This window comes from Stylophora pistillata, chromosome 8 (genome assembly GCF_964205215.1).
Source record: "Stylophora pistillata chromosome 8, jaStyPist1.2, whole genome shotgun sequence".
Taxonomy (NCBI): Eukaryota; Metazoa; Cnidaria; class Anthozoa; order Scleractinia; family Pocilloporidae; genus Stylophora; species Stylophora pistillata.
In genome coordinates, this window is record NC_142526.1 from 4,621,914 (window position 1) to 4,633,126 (window position 11,213).

An 11,213-nucleotide genomic window follows, 5' to 3' on the forward strand; every position below is an offset into this window, starting at 1 on the left:
AGACCTCATAATAGAATTGTTATCATACACGAAAGTGTTTTTAGCGTCGTTTACTATTGCACCACTGGATATCTGCAAATCAAATTTACCAATTTCCGGTAATTGTACATTGCAAAAAGATTATTTAAGGTAGACTTCAGTTTTGGGAGACAAATGTGAAATGTTAATGAAAAAAATACGAAAATCATTAACAAGCTAACCGAAAATACGTTAATAATATGGATCCCTGCTACGGAAGGCCATCTTCTCGAATGTAAAAAACATAAGACTCCGCAGTTTGATGTAATTGATCTGTTTAATTTCATAATCTGATTGGCTAAAAACTCTTTGAGAGAAAAATTATAGAAATCAAAGCACCCTAACTTTATGGGAAAGTATGAAAAAGCAGCTAGAAATCATTAAACCGTACAGATTTTCCATTATTTTATTAGATTGCTACTCTATGGGAGAATGCGTAAAAATTTTTAAGCTTTCAAGATTGGAGAAATTAAGAACAACCAAGGGTTGAAATAGGTTAGAACTGTACAGATTTATGACCACTAAACTGAAAAAATCTCCTATAAGAAAAACCTAATTGAAATTAGAGTAAGACTTAAGTAGCAATATTAATGGAACGAGGGAATAAATATTGATCTCCCGCTGAAAGCTAATTCGTATGAAGGCTTTTTATACCCTAAACAACAAAAGGCAAGTGATAATAGCATTGCCAATTAAAAGTATTAAATTTCAAACGTGGGAGGCGATTGGCTTAAAGAGATTTTGCGTACAATGTTCACCGTAAGTTTGTCAGTATCTGTAGCTATAAAAGCCCCGCTCCTGCTCCACTTTCCTTCAAACTTACAGTGCACAGGAGCCCTGTGATCAAGAAGGCAGGGCTCCCAAGGCGAGGTGGCGCATTGCACTCTGGGCCACTGAACCTTGCGTTCGCTCCAGGCCGAGCGAGTCGGGTGCAGAATTTTTGTTTGTGACCGGGTTGACTTGCGCATTCGCTAGTTAACCCCATCATAGGTGGCATAAAATAGAGAGGTCGGTTATTTGCATTTTAATTTCGTACTCCTTTATCGCCTCACAGAATCATCCCTAAATCAAGCATCAAGTTCACGAGAATAAAGGAAATATCCACTAACCAAAAAAGCTCTTGATTGTTGAACAAATTCTCCTTGTCGAAACCATGGGAAATGCATGGAGAACAGCAGGGAGAATATAAAAGTTTAAAACTCTGGCTTATGGCTTTATGAACCTTTGTTGGCTTTTATCTTTGGCGAAAAAGCGAAACTGTCAATACATGTACATCACTTCCGGAAAAATTGTGCGGAACCTTTTTTTTACGTGTAAGCACGAGGGAGAGCTACTGAGAGCGAAAGCTAGTATGTCCGATTAAAAATTACTTTTTCATCCGTGTTTAGTTTGCCTTTCACAGAAAGCGCGAAAGATAATGAAAGGCAATTCTCTTTCATTTTAGCGGTGCTAAAAAACACATCACTGGTAGGCTCGATAAAAATTGAACAATGTGGTAAATAAGATAATGTTAACTTTTGTTGCCGGAAATACAGCCGATTCATCTAAGAGCTTTATTTACTTGAAGATCGTTGTCGTTAATAAGGAAAAACAGCTGCCTCGCGCTTGTTTACCTTTCATTGAAAATCGAAGAAAAATGACTGCACGCGAGCGTTTGGCAAGAGAAATAACGAGCCTTCTCTTTAAGATGGTTACCGATAAAAAACATCACTCACTGTCTCAGAAAAAAATCATTTATGTAGAGATGTTGAGGTCCATTTGTTACCTAAAAACGCAGCCTAAGTTAGAATTTGTTTAAATGATCAGCCCCATATGTTTTTGACTGCCCGGTTCCGGTTTAGTTCGTTTGAGTTACCAGTCAAGACAACAAACTCGTTTTCAGGTCTGTCAGGAAAAAGACCCAAGTACAAATTTTCGCGAGCAAAAGAGGTCTTTTCGTGCACGGGAAATAAGTCTAAGTAACATTCCTGCTTGAGTTTCATCTATACGAGAGTAACATTACGACTGATTCCTATGACTCGTTTCTTTATTCGTTCATCAATTTACATGTATGTTTATTACCATTTTAACTCCCAGGACCCGCTTGCCAATTCTCCTCTCTAGCTGCGACACATTTTCTTCCAAATCAGTTGCGAGAATTTCGTATTAGATCAAGATAACACCTACCATCTGATGAGTTTGAGTATTCTCATTACCTGTTTGTTGGATGATATATGGCTATTGAAGGGAGAAGTTACATGTTAATCACTTCTGAGAGATAAAGCGCTAATAATATTTTCGCTATTTTTCGCAATTAGGGTTTTTATAAACTTTCATATTTCGAAACTCAAGATTTTGATCAGCAAAACTCGAAAGAAGCTAACTAATGTCTATACAAGATTTCAATACTGAAGCAAATTTAGATAGAATTCAATTTCATGGTTTGAATTTTTTGTTTTTAACAATTTCATATCAGGAACTGCTTGACGTCTTGGTTTGACAACTACTGACAAAACAACCGAGGCGACAAAGAGGCGGACAAGATGGCTATCACTAAAGTCAAATTAGTGAACCAGCAATATTTTCTTTCCGATATAATGACCAAGCACCATCTTTGAACGGCCGAGAAAAATTGAACCAAATACCTGAAAACTGTTTGAGGAGGATAAAACTCTCGTTTTAAAAAACGCTCATCAAGCCGATCTTTATGAAAAAGTTATGCTCAGATTTGATATGTGATTGGATGCTTGTATTTATCTATTTACGTTATATACGCTTACTTAAAGCGTCCCTTTTTTCAGTTCATTTTATGAGATAATTCATGTCGTTTTCCCCAAAAAGGTGACAATTGGGTAGTTTCTTTCGCTTAAAATTTCGAACGTTTCAATTTCACGGCCACATTTGTGAAAGATGGTTGACGTTCCAGGGTTTGAAAAGCATGTTATATCACTATAAACCTATTACTGAAACATCATAAGTCAAAGAGGACGCTACATGTCTTTTAACTGACAGATACTAGCGAAAATTGCTATGATATGGATTACCTATTGTGATAGTGCTCTTGTAATGGCGACTTGGTACCTGTAATAAATGAGATGACACAATCACAGAGCCTCTTTAAGATCGTGTATGTATTCAGAACTTCTTTTTTTTCTTTGGAGGGCCTACGAGCGCGTACGCAGGTCTGCCCGAATAACAAAAATTGCACACCGTGCACCCAAGTTCTGGAGAACACGCAGGCCTCTCCCTCCGTTCGGTGCAATGGGGGCCGAAACCTGGGAGCACTGCCTTCTTGATCACAGTAGCTCCAGTGCCCTGTAAGTATGAAAACACTGCACTTTACGCCACCCTTTTATACACTGGCAATCGCAGCAATTGTATGGGATTTCGTTTGACACCGTATGCTTCCAAGGAGAGGTCTCTATTTGACGCAAAACGCCCAATGAACTGAGCTGTTGGGCATTTAAAAAGCGTACGCATGTGTATAAGTTGCTCTTACCGCCTCAGGGAGCCAATTGGTCACGGGATTGCTTGGTAAAATAAACCTATCTGTGTGTGAAGGGCTGTTCGTAATTAGAGATGTTCAAAAGGAGTCGCTTTAGTTCAGTGAAATCTTGGAATTAGAGCTATCGCTCACACTGTACCTCCAGTTTATGATTTCTAGGTAAATTTATAACATTGTGTTCATTTACCAATACAACTATATATGAATTTCAAATGTGCTTGAATCAAGTTGGGTGAAAATCGATAGCAAGGCCTAAATCGAAACTGAAACATACTAAACGACTGTCAATGGAGAAAAATGTTTTATTGTACATATCTCTTGCCAAAACTATCATAAGTTCTTCTGTAACTTCAACAGAAAGATTAGGCATACAAGACAAGATATTTTACCAAATTTGACTTTTGGTATAGGCATTTCGTTATTGTATACTTGTTTGCATATTGCTTAACATTACTTCTTGGATTTTTTACGTTGGTATATGATTTTGTTTTCAGTCTTCAAGGTCTAAATGCTTCATCGCGGGTGTCTGTATTTTGGAGAGAGAATTCCTGTCAATTTTTGTCATGGCGACTAACTAAGCGGTTTTTTTTTCCAAGCAGATGGCGAAAAGATACACAAAAGGAAAATGGTTTAATATTTGTTAACTTGGGCGCTAAATAGACACTAAATATTTTCGTACATATCTGTCTTTAAAAGTCATTTTATTTCATGGGAATTTTTTAGTTGATATCCTCTTGCTGTTGGCAAAAGTCATGAAAACTTTGAATAAACGTTTTGGAAATCTTAATTATTTTACTTTAATAACATCACTTTCCTACTGATTATATCTTCATCATATCGTCAGTTAAGAGCTAAAAAGAAATCATTTGATTCCAGCCCACTCAATGAATTTGATTCGTAGCTTTAATTTTATAACTCCAAACTTGATTTTTGCGGCAACAGAAGAAGACAGTTCTGAAGCTACAATTTGTTGCTTTTGATTGGAAGAACTTGAAGATATTTCACGCATTTGAACTATGGACAAAAGTGGTACTGCTTGGTTCAGAAAAGTATGGTGATTGTATGGGGCAAGCACAAACGTTATTAAAAACCGTGTTCTCAACAATAAATTCCTAACCAACTTTTAAAAATAAACCTCTCTGCATGTGCATATCTGAGCTCGAAAGCGTTTCAGGTTAACATGCCCTAATTTATTGCTCTATGAACGTAATCACGCTAGCTCTCTGCCCGTACAGACTGGAAAGATACAATTGGGTAATACGTGTTTTATTCAACAAGGAGAGAGAACAATGTATGTGAATTTCTCAGATGTCCTGCTGAGAAGAGTCCTATTGTTGTCAGAGCTGTTCCAAATTGATTTCGAAATCTATCTGCGCACAACATGATTTATCCATCATCTAGTGGTAAAAAGGGAATATTATTTTATACGATAAGTTCTAGTTACACAGTTTTTTTAGGAAAAATTTTATCATCGGCTGCAGGAATGAGGGGAAAAAATTAATAGAAGATGCTTTGTCAGGACCGTTGCACGCTTTGATTTCCACTCTATCAATACGTAATTACAAAGTGCTTTAACCTGAAGACCCCTTCTTTGTCTTTGTGTCGTTTTGCATCTCTTTAGTGTGAAAAAAAACTGTTTCTTTTTTTAAAGATACGTGTTTTCCTTTCGGCCATACTAGTTAACCATATTAAAAGAGGAGAGATGAAATAGAGACAGCTTTCTCTCGCGTTTAAACACAAAGTTTGCAAAGCCTTGAAAAGATGAATACAGGATATTCCACGGTGGCGAGGAGATATAAATTATATGTTCGAGTAGCAAGAACAATATCTCACGCCGGAGTGAGCGCAGATATCACCCAGCGGCAAATGATTGAAATATCCAGTTGAACACGAGAAGAAAAAATTCCATTTCTACAAGCAGCCATGTATTATTTTGTGTATGATATGGACATCATAGGCCTTTATCGACAAGAAAAATCTGTTTCTGAAACGCTTTGTCATTCGTTCATCAAACTGACAGTGGTGCGAAAGGCAAGTGACATGTCGGCAGCTGAGCCGCGACATTAAACACAGGTAAAAAATCAGCGTGATTTTAAAAGTGTTTTAAAATCGATATCACTGCCTTGATGAAACTGGAACATACTACAAAACTCTCATGTGCTCCCAGACTTTTATTGACTGGACGCGGACAAGAAAATAAACTTTTCTTAACACATGTACAAAGCAGACAAAACAGGTTACCGTAATAACCGTATCACAAAGCCTTATGATGCAGTTAAAAATTAAGGTGGCTCTGAATCCCCTCCGGATTTCAAATCACTAGGTAGAAATACGAGCCCTGATTGGCTAAAAATTATTTCAGTCGCAATAAAAATAGAAATGAATAAAGGCTGATAGTTTCTAAAGAAACTGTTTGGGGTTGCGTCGGTGGGGGTAACGAAATAATTTGAATATATCAACAAAGTTGAAATGGTAAATTGGCCACCGTTACGATTATAAAAACTAACGTTTCCAGCGACGACGACGGGCTAACGCTCGAAACGTTAGCTTTTACAATCGTAACGGTGGCCAATTTACCATTTCAACTTTGTTGATATATTCATATTATTGCAATAAAAATAGGGTCACCACGTACATTTTGTTTCTCTAATCACCCAAATATCAAACCCTTCGGCGTTTCTAGGGGTAACAATAGCTACTGACATGAAAGTTTACTTATGGGAAGTAATACTATTTCACCAAAGAATTGGCATTTTCTTTATGACCATCTTCTCACTATCAATTGTTTTAGACTAGTGCAGCTATAAAATCGACCGGAAACAGTGGAGAGTCGTCTTGTGTATTTAAAACTTTACAAAACAGATACAAAACAGAGGGTAAATTGTGAAAGACCGGAGTTTTTCCTTCCATCGATCAACTTCATTTTGCCACAATGTATTTTACAATGTGTGATCCAAGAGAGAGCTTCATTATTCAAGCTTGACCTAGCGGGAATCCAAAGTCATCTTTCTAATCTAAACGGTAGCAATGAACATTTTAAGAGACATGCAGATTTATGAAAGATGAGGCATTTTGAGGTACAGAAGTACTTTTTGACACGAGATGAATGTCTGGTGTTTCTCGGTTTTCCCCTTTTCTTGTTGACTCTGGATCAAAGAGATGGGTAGAACAAAGGATATGAATACTTCAGTACGTGGAATCTTTTCAAGATGCGGTGGTGATGTCACGTTTGATTGAATCCAGATCTGAAAAAGTGTATAATAAGCTTTAAGAGATTGTGCTCTCTGATTCATTTGTGTTTCCTATGCTTTAATTGTCCCAAACACTCTTCCCGAACTTTCTGAAGTAATTAATGTTTCAAAGGACACTCGCTAACAACGTCTTAACCGGCTTGCAAAACAAATCAAAGAAAGCCGCAGGATATGTGTTATTCGTTACGACCAAGCTTTTTAACTATTTATGCAGTTATCCATCTAGATCATACATACATTCACAAAGACAATACCATGATACCAACGACACATTAGCTGTGTTAACATTAAACGAGAGATGGCGCTGAAAACTGAAACATAAGTGAAAACAAACTGATGAAAAGATTGTTTTATGTCTTGCCGAATGAAAACACGACTCATCGAGTCTTGAAACTAAGCGACGAAACTTGCTACTGAGCGAAGCTTTTTGTTTTCCTTCTTCTTTTATTCCTAAAGAAATAAATTATTCATGTAGAAAAACAGAGTATGAAAGATTAAACCAAAGTTACTCAGGGCCAATTTTAATTTTTGAACTTTGACTTTATTTGTTTTTGCACTCTCTTTTTGATAGAAACCATACTATAGCACATTCAAGACTTGCAAACTTGTGCTTAAAATTAGGATCAATCTCCAGATTAATTAACTTCCTAAATCTACACTCACCGGGTTAAAAATATTTCTCGGCAGGACCTCTTTCATATGATTCTTTACATTCTGTAGACTCCCTTCAACTGTTTACAAAATGCGCGCCGCTTCGCAGCACTAAACCGCGAGTAAAAGCCTTTGATTGGCTAACATGATCGCCTCAATGCGAATTTCCCGCCTTCCTCCAAACCACAGCAACGGTATAAAAGGCGGGAAACTTGCTCGTGCCTTCATACTAACAATGCACTGGAGGACTGTGATCAAGAAGGCAGTCTTCCCAGGGTGGGCCTTCTTTCTGCACTTTGAAAGGGCCCTGCTCTGCGTGGAACCCCTACGAGGGTACACGGTGCACAATTTTTGTTAGTGGGTGAACCTGCGTACGCGCTCGTTTGCCCTTCAATTCAAAACTAAATCCTAAACTCTCTCTCATTATCTATTTTTCTTTATTTCCTGCACTCCTTCCTTCTTTGTTCTCCTCTTTCGTTTTCAATGTAATCTTTGTATAACGCCTCACCAAGGCGCCTTTGAAGCCTTAATGCTAATTTCGAACCTCACAATTTACATTTGAGCTTCATCAAATATGTCTTGCAATAGATTTTCACACTGCTTGCATTTATCTCCGTGATCATACTCATATCTATTTTCGACGGGGTTATGATTATAAATCACTATATTTCTCACTTTCATCGGTATTCAGCATACATAAAAGTCAATCTTGTTTTTTTCGACTTTCTTTCAGAACTTTCTGAAACCTGAAATCAATTATTCAAACATACAAAAGCTGTAAAAAGCATTCTCTCATGCACCTTTACACTTTTCCATTCAAACAAAACAGTTCCTTTAAATTAAGGTCTATCACAGTTCTTTCCAAGCTCATTTTAACCCCCATGCGATGAAATACATTCCTTTGTAGTTCACTATACAAACGATACAATTTTGAGTTTGTAGTAAATAACGAAAGGCCACAAATTTTCCCTAAGATTCAGTTTCGCAAACGTTTGACTTGAGAAAAGTTAATGCATTTACAGGTGTCCTCATTCGAAAAGACTTTCCTCACCACGCAGTGCGAGAAAATGAAACTTCGCACAGATTCGTACAAATAACTGAAACCACACTCTAGTATCTAACTCGTACGCGAATGTAAAGCTCGAAATGAATTTCAAAGAGTCTAGACATTCGCTGTCCCAGAACAGGGAATTGAATTTCACCGTAGTAGGAAGATTTTTCGTTGACATCGCAAAGCCGCAAACTCTTGGAAAACTTCAAATATTCGATAAAACACACATCTACCAAACTTGAGAGTAGATACTACAATCTTTAAATCCTCATATGACGAAATCCTAGCATGATATCTTTACAAATTATTCAAGAAATCTTAAATTTTTAGCCATACATTTATGCAAATAAGAATCACTCTTGAAAGAGCTTTATTTTTTTCCATTCCATTCCTCACAGATCCAGTTATAATGAAATATAACTGCACGTAGAGATATTTCGAATCTCTGGGAATAAATTTTATCCAAATTTATTTTTAATCTTAAACAGAGTTTTTTCTTTTTTTAAGAGAGCGAGTGTTTTGAAGTGTACATCATTTTCACACACTGGGGTGTTTCCATGAATAAACTTTTACAAATATCTCAATTTTTTGTCAATATCATGATTGAGCTAATATTTGATTAAGCTACCCAAAGAATATTTCTGTCTCTCCACAAAAACAAATAATCATGCTAATTTTTTATGTTAGAACTATGATAGGAAAGCTAATTATTATTCAGGACAAAGAAAATTGATTATTTTTGATCGACAAGGCTGAATTCAGCTGTTTCTAACAAAGTTCCCTTCCATCTCAACCGAATCGAACATTCTAGACAATGTTACCGACACCTTTTTTGAAAGACATTTTTCGATGACACTGCCATTGCTTTTAAAGGCGTGCAAGCCTAACTTACGTACGTTAGTAGTTGGCCTATTTTATTTTTCATTCTCTACAGCTGAAGTTACCAATACCCCACGCACTAAGACTTGAATTTGTCTACCTACAAATATTTTTTTGTCCTCCAAAACTCGAACTGCGTTCCGCATGGCTGAGGAATGAATTTCACTCTTGTATAGAAAAGGACACATGGGTTATTTACGTTTAAAGTTTTTTTTTCTCCTCTTCTTGGTTTTGACACACCCTATGTACACAAACAGAAGCCGGAAAATTCAATTCTGAGCTAGCTTTTATGGTACAAATATTATATATCTGCACTGAGAAAGGAATATAAGATATGCAGTTAAAAAATTTCGATTCCATACTAACAATTTTCAATACTAACAAGGATGGCTTTAAACAGCCTAGAAAATGGGACGCGGAGCTAGGAGATTAGAACTGGAAAGGCAGAAAGGCGGAATGAGAAGTCATATTTTACCACATTAACGAGTTAAGTTTAGTGAAATGTCTCTGAAAGCGTTCTGCGTCTTTAAAATGTTCGTTATGAGAGGTTAGTTCCGATGAAAAAGGTAAAGAGTTAAATTGGAATGAACAGTAAAATATTAACAATTGAGGTCGTCTTCTATGTCGTCCCTTTCTCGGCTCCAGGAACTCTGTGTTGTGGCTTCGACGATTCGCTTGTAATCATGTAAACTACACCTTGAACTAACATAGCCATCTTTTCCCCCGCTGCGTGTGTTTGACATTTACTGCTGAGTTTTTCCTTTTTAAAGCATGATGGCTCGCGACTGCAAGCCCCTTTACACGTTTTTCAAGCTGATTGGTTATATACTAAGAGAGGAACAAAGCTTTCTGAATTTTTTATGAGGGTTTTCCATGACAAGTCAGTGCTTCCAATCGATTCGCGGCAGAAGACAAAATATATCTCGGCAGCTGGGCACATTGAAGTCTAAATTACGTTGAATCTTTATTTTTTTAAAGACAATTTACATCGTCAGTATGGTTTATTCATATTTGAACATAAATTGTATCCAATTCACTCTTACGACCCGCGTGAACAGAAAAAGACGATTTCCGCCGGCCGTATACCGACTGCTTGACTGTCTCTGCAATAATTTGACATAAATGGAAGAGAATGAAGATGTTGGGAACGTTTTGCATATGAAAAGGATTTTGTTTGTAGACCACAACGACGGCTTGAATTGGAAGGAGATCATGTTACTGCTAAAAGTGCAAACAAGTTATAATCTGGAGCAAAATACTTTTTTACTTTGAGAACGTTAAAATCTTTTTAAACAAGTTGTGCGAGCTGAGAATATTATTCGTTTTTGTTTGTTTGTTTGTTTTTTTTGTTTTTTTGTCTTTGGGGGGGGGGGTGATAACCCTGAGCATGCGCAGTCATGCAGCAAAACAGGTGCGACTGCTGCTACATGCTGCCAACTGATAAAAACCCTGACTGTGTGGGCGCCACAACTATAATCCAGCGTTTAAAGCTGTCTCAAATAAGGATCAAGGAAGTCATCATTTGCATCGGAAGTATTAATTCTGTCTTTTCAAAACAGGTTGTCCTGAGAAAATGCTAAGTACTTAAATTTTCTGCTATGCTGAGCAGCCAGCGAGGTTTGAAAGTGAGTTTAATTTTTTCGTTTCAAGAACCGTTTACACTTTACAAATAAACGAGATTTAACCGCCAGATATCAGTAGTTAGCAAGCCGAAAACTTTACTCAAGAGACGAAATAAGATAATATGAGTATTCCTCATTATTCCCTGTCTTGTACTCTAAGCATTATCCATCGATTTATCTGACAATATAAAAATTTACATTAAAAAGAAAGCGTATTGTTTTTCAAAGACGACCTTGCTATAGCTACTTTCTATAAG

The 11,213-nt window shown here is 36.9% G+C and overlaps 1 long non-coding RNA gene and 3 other non-coding genes across 4 annotated transcripts; 2 read left to right on the forward strand and 2 right to left on the reverse strand.

Annotated features, from left to right (window-relative positions):
- The first annotated feature begins 833 nt into the window (after positions 1–833).
- LOC148724541 (U1 spliceosomal RNA) lies at positions 834–989 on the forward strand. Its single transcript, XR_015991310.1, has one exon. It is a non-coding gene; the product is annotated as a U1 spliceosomal RNA (small nuclear RNA).
- Positions 990–3,155: 2,166 nt separating this feature from the next.
- LOC148724542 (U1 spliceosomal RNA) lies at positions 3,156–3,322 on the reverse strand. Its single transcript, XR_015991295.1, has one exon. It is a non-coding gene; the product is annotated as a U1 spliceosomal RNA (small nuclear RNA).
- A 2,998-nt stretch (positions 3,323–6,320) lies between these two features.
- LOC148724543 (uncharacterized) lies at positions 6,321–10,150 on the reverse strand. Its single transcript, XR_015990540.1, has 2 exons — positions 7,417–10,150; positions 6,321–6,747 (listed from the first exon to the last, which is right to left on the reverse strand). It is a non-coding gene; the product is annotated as an uncharacterized LOC148724543 (long non-coding RNA).
- LOC148724544 (U1 spliceosomal RNA) lies at positions 7,631–7,794 on the forward strand. Its single transcript, XR_015991313.1, has one exon. It is a non-coding gene; the product is annotated as a U1 spliceosomal RNA (small nuclear RNA).
- Positions 10,151–11,213: the final 1,063 nt, after the last annotated feature.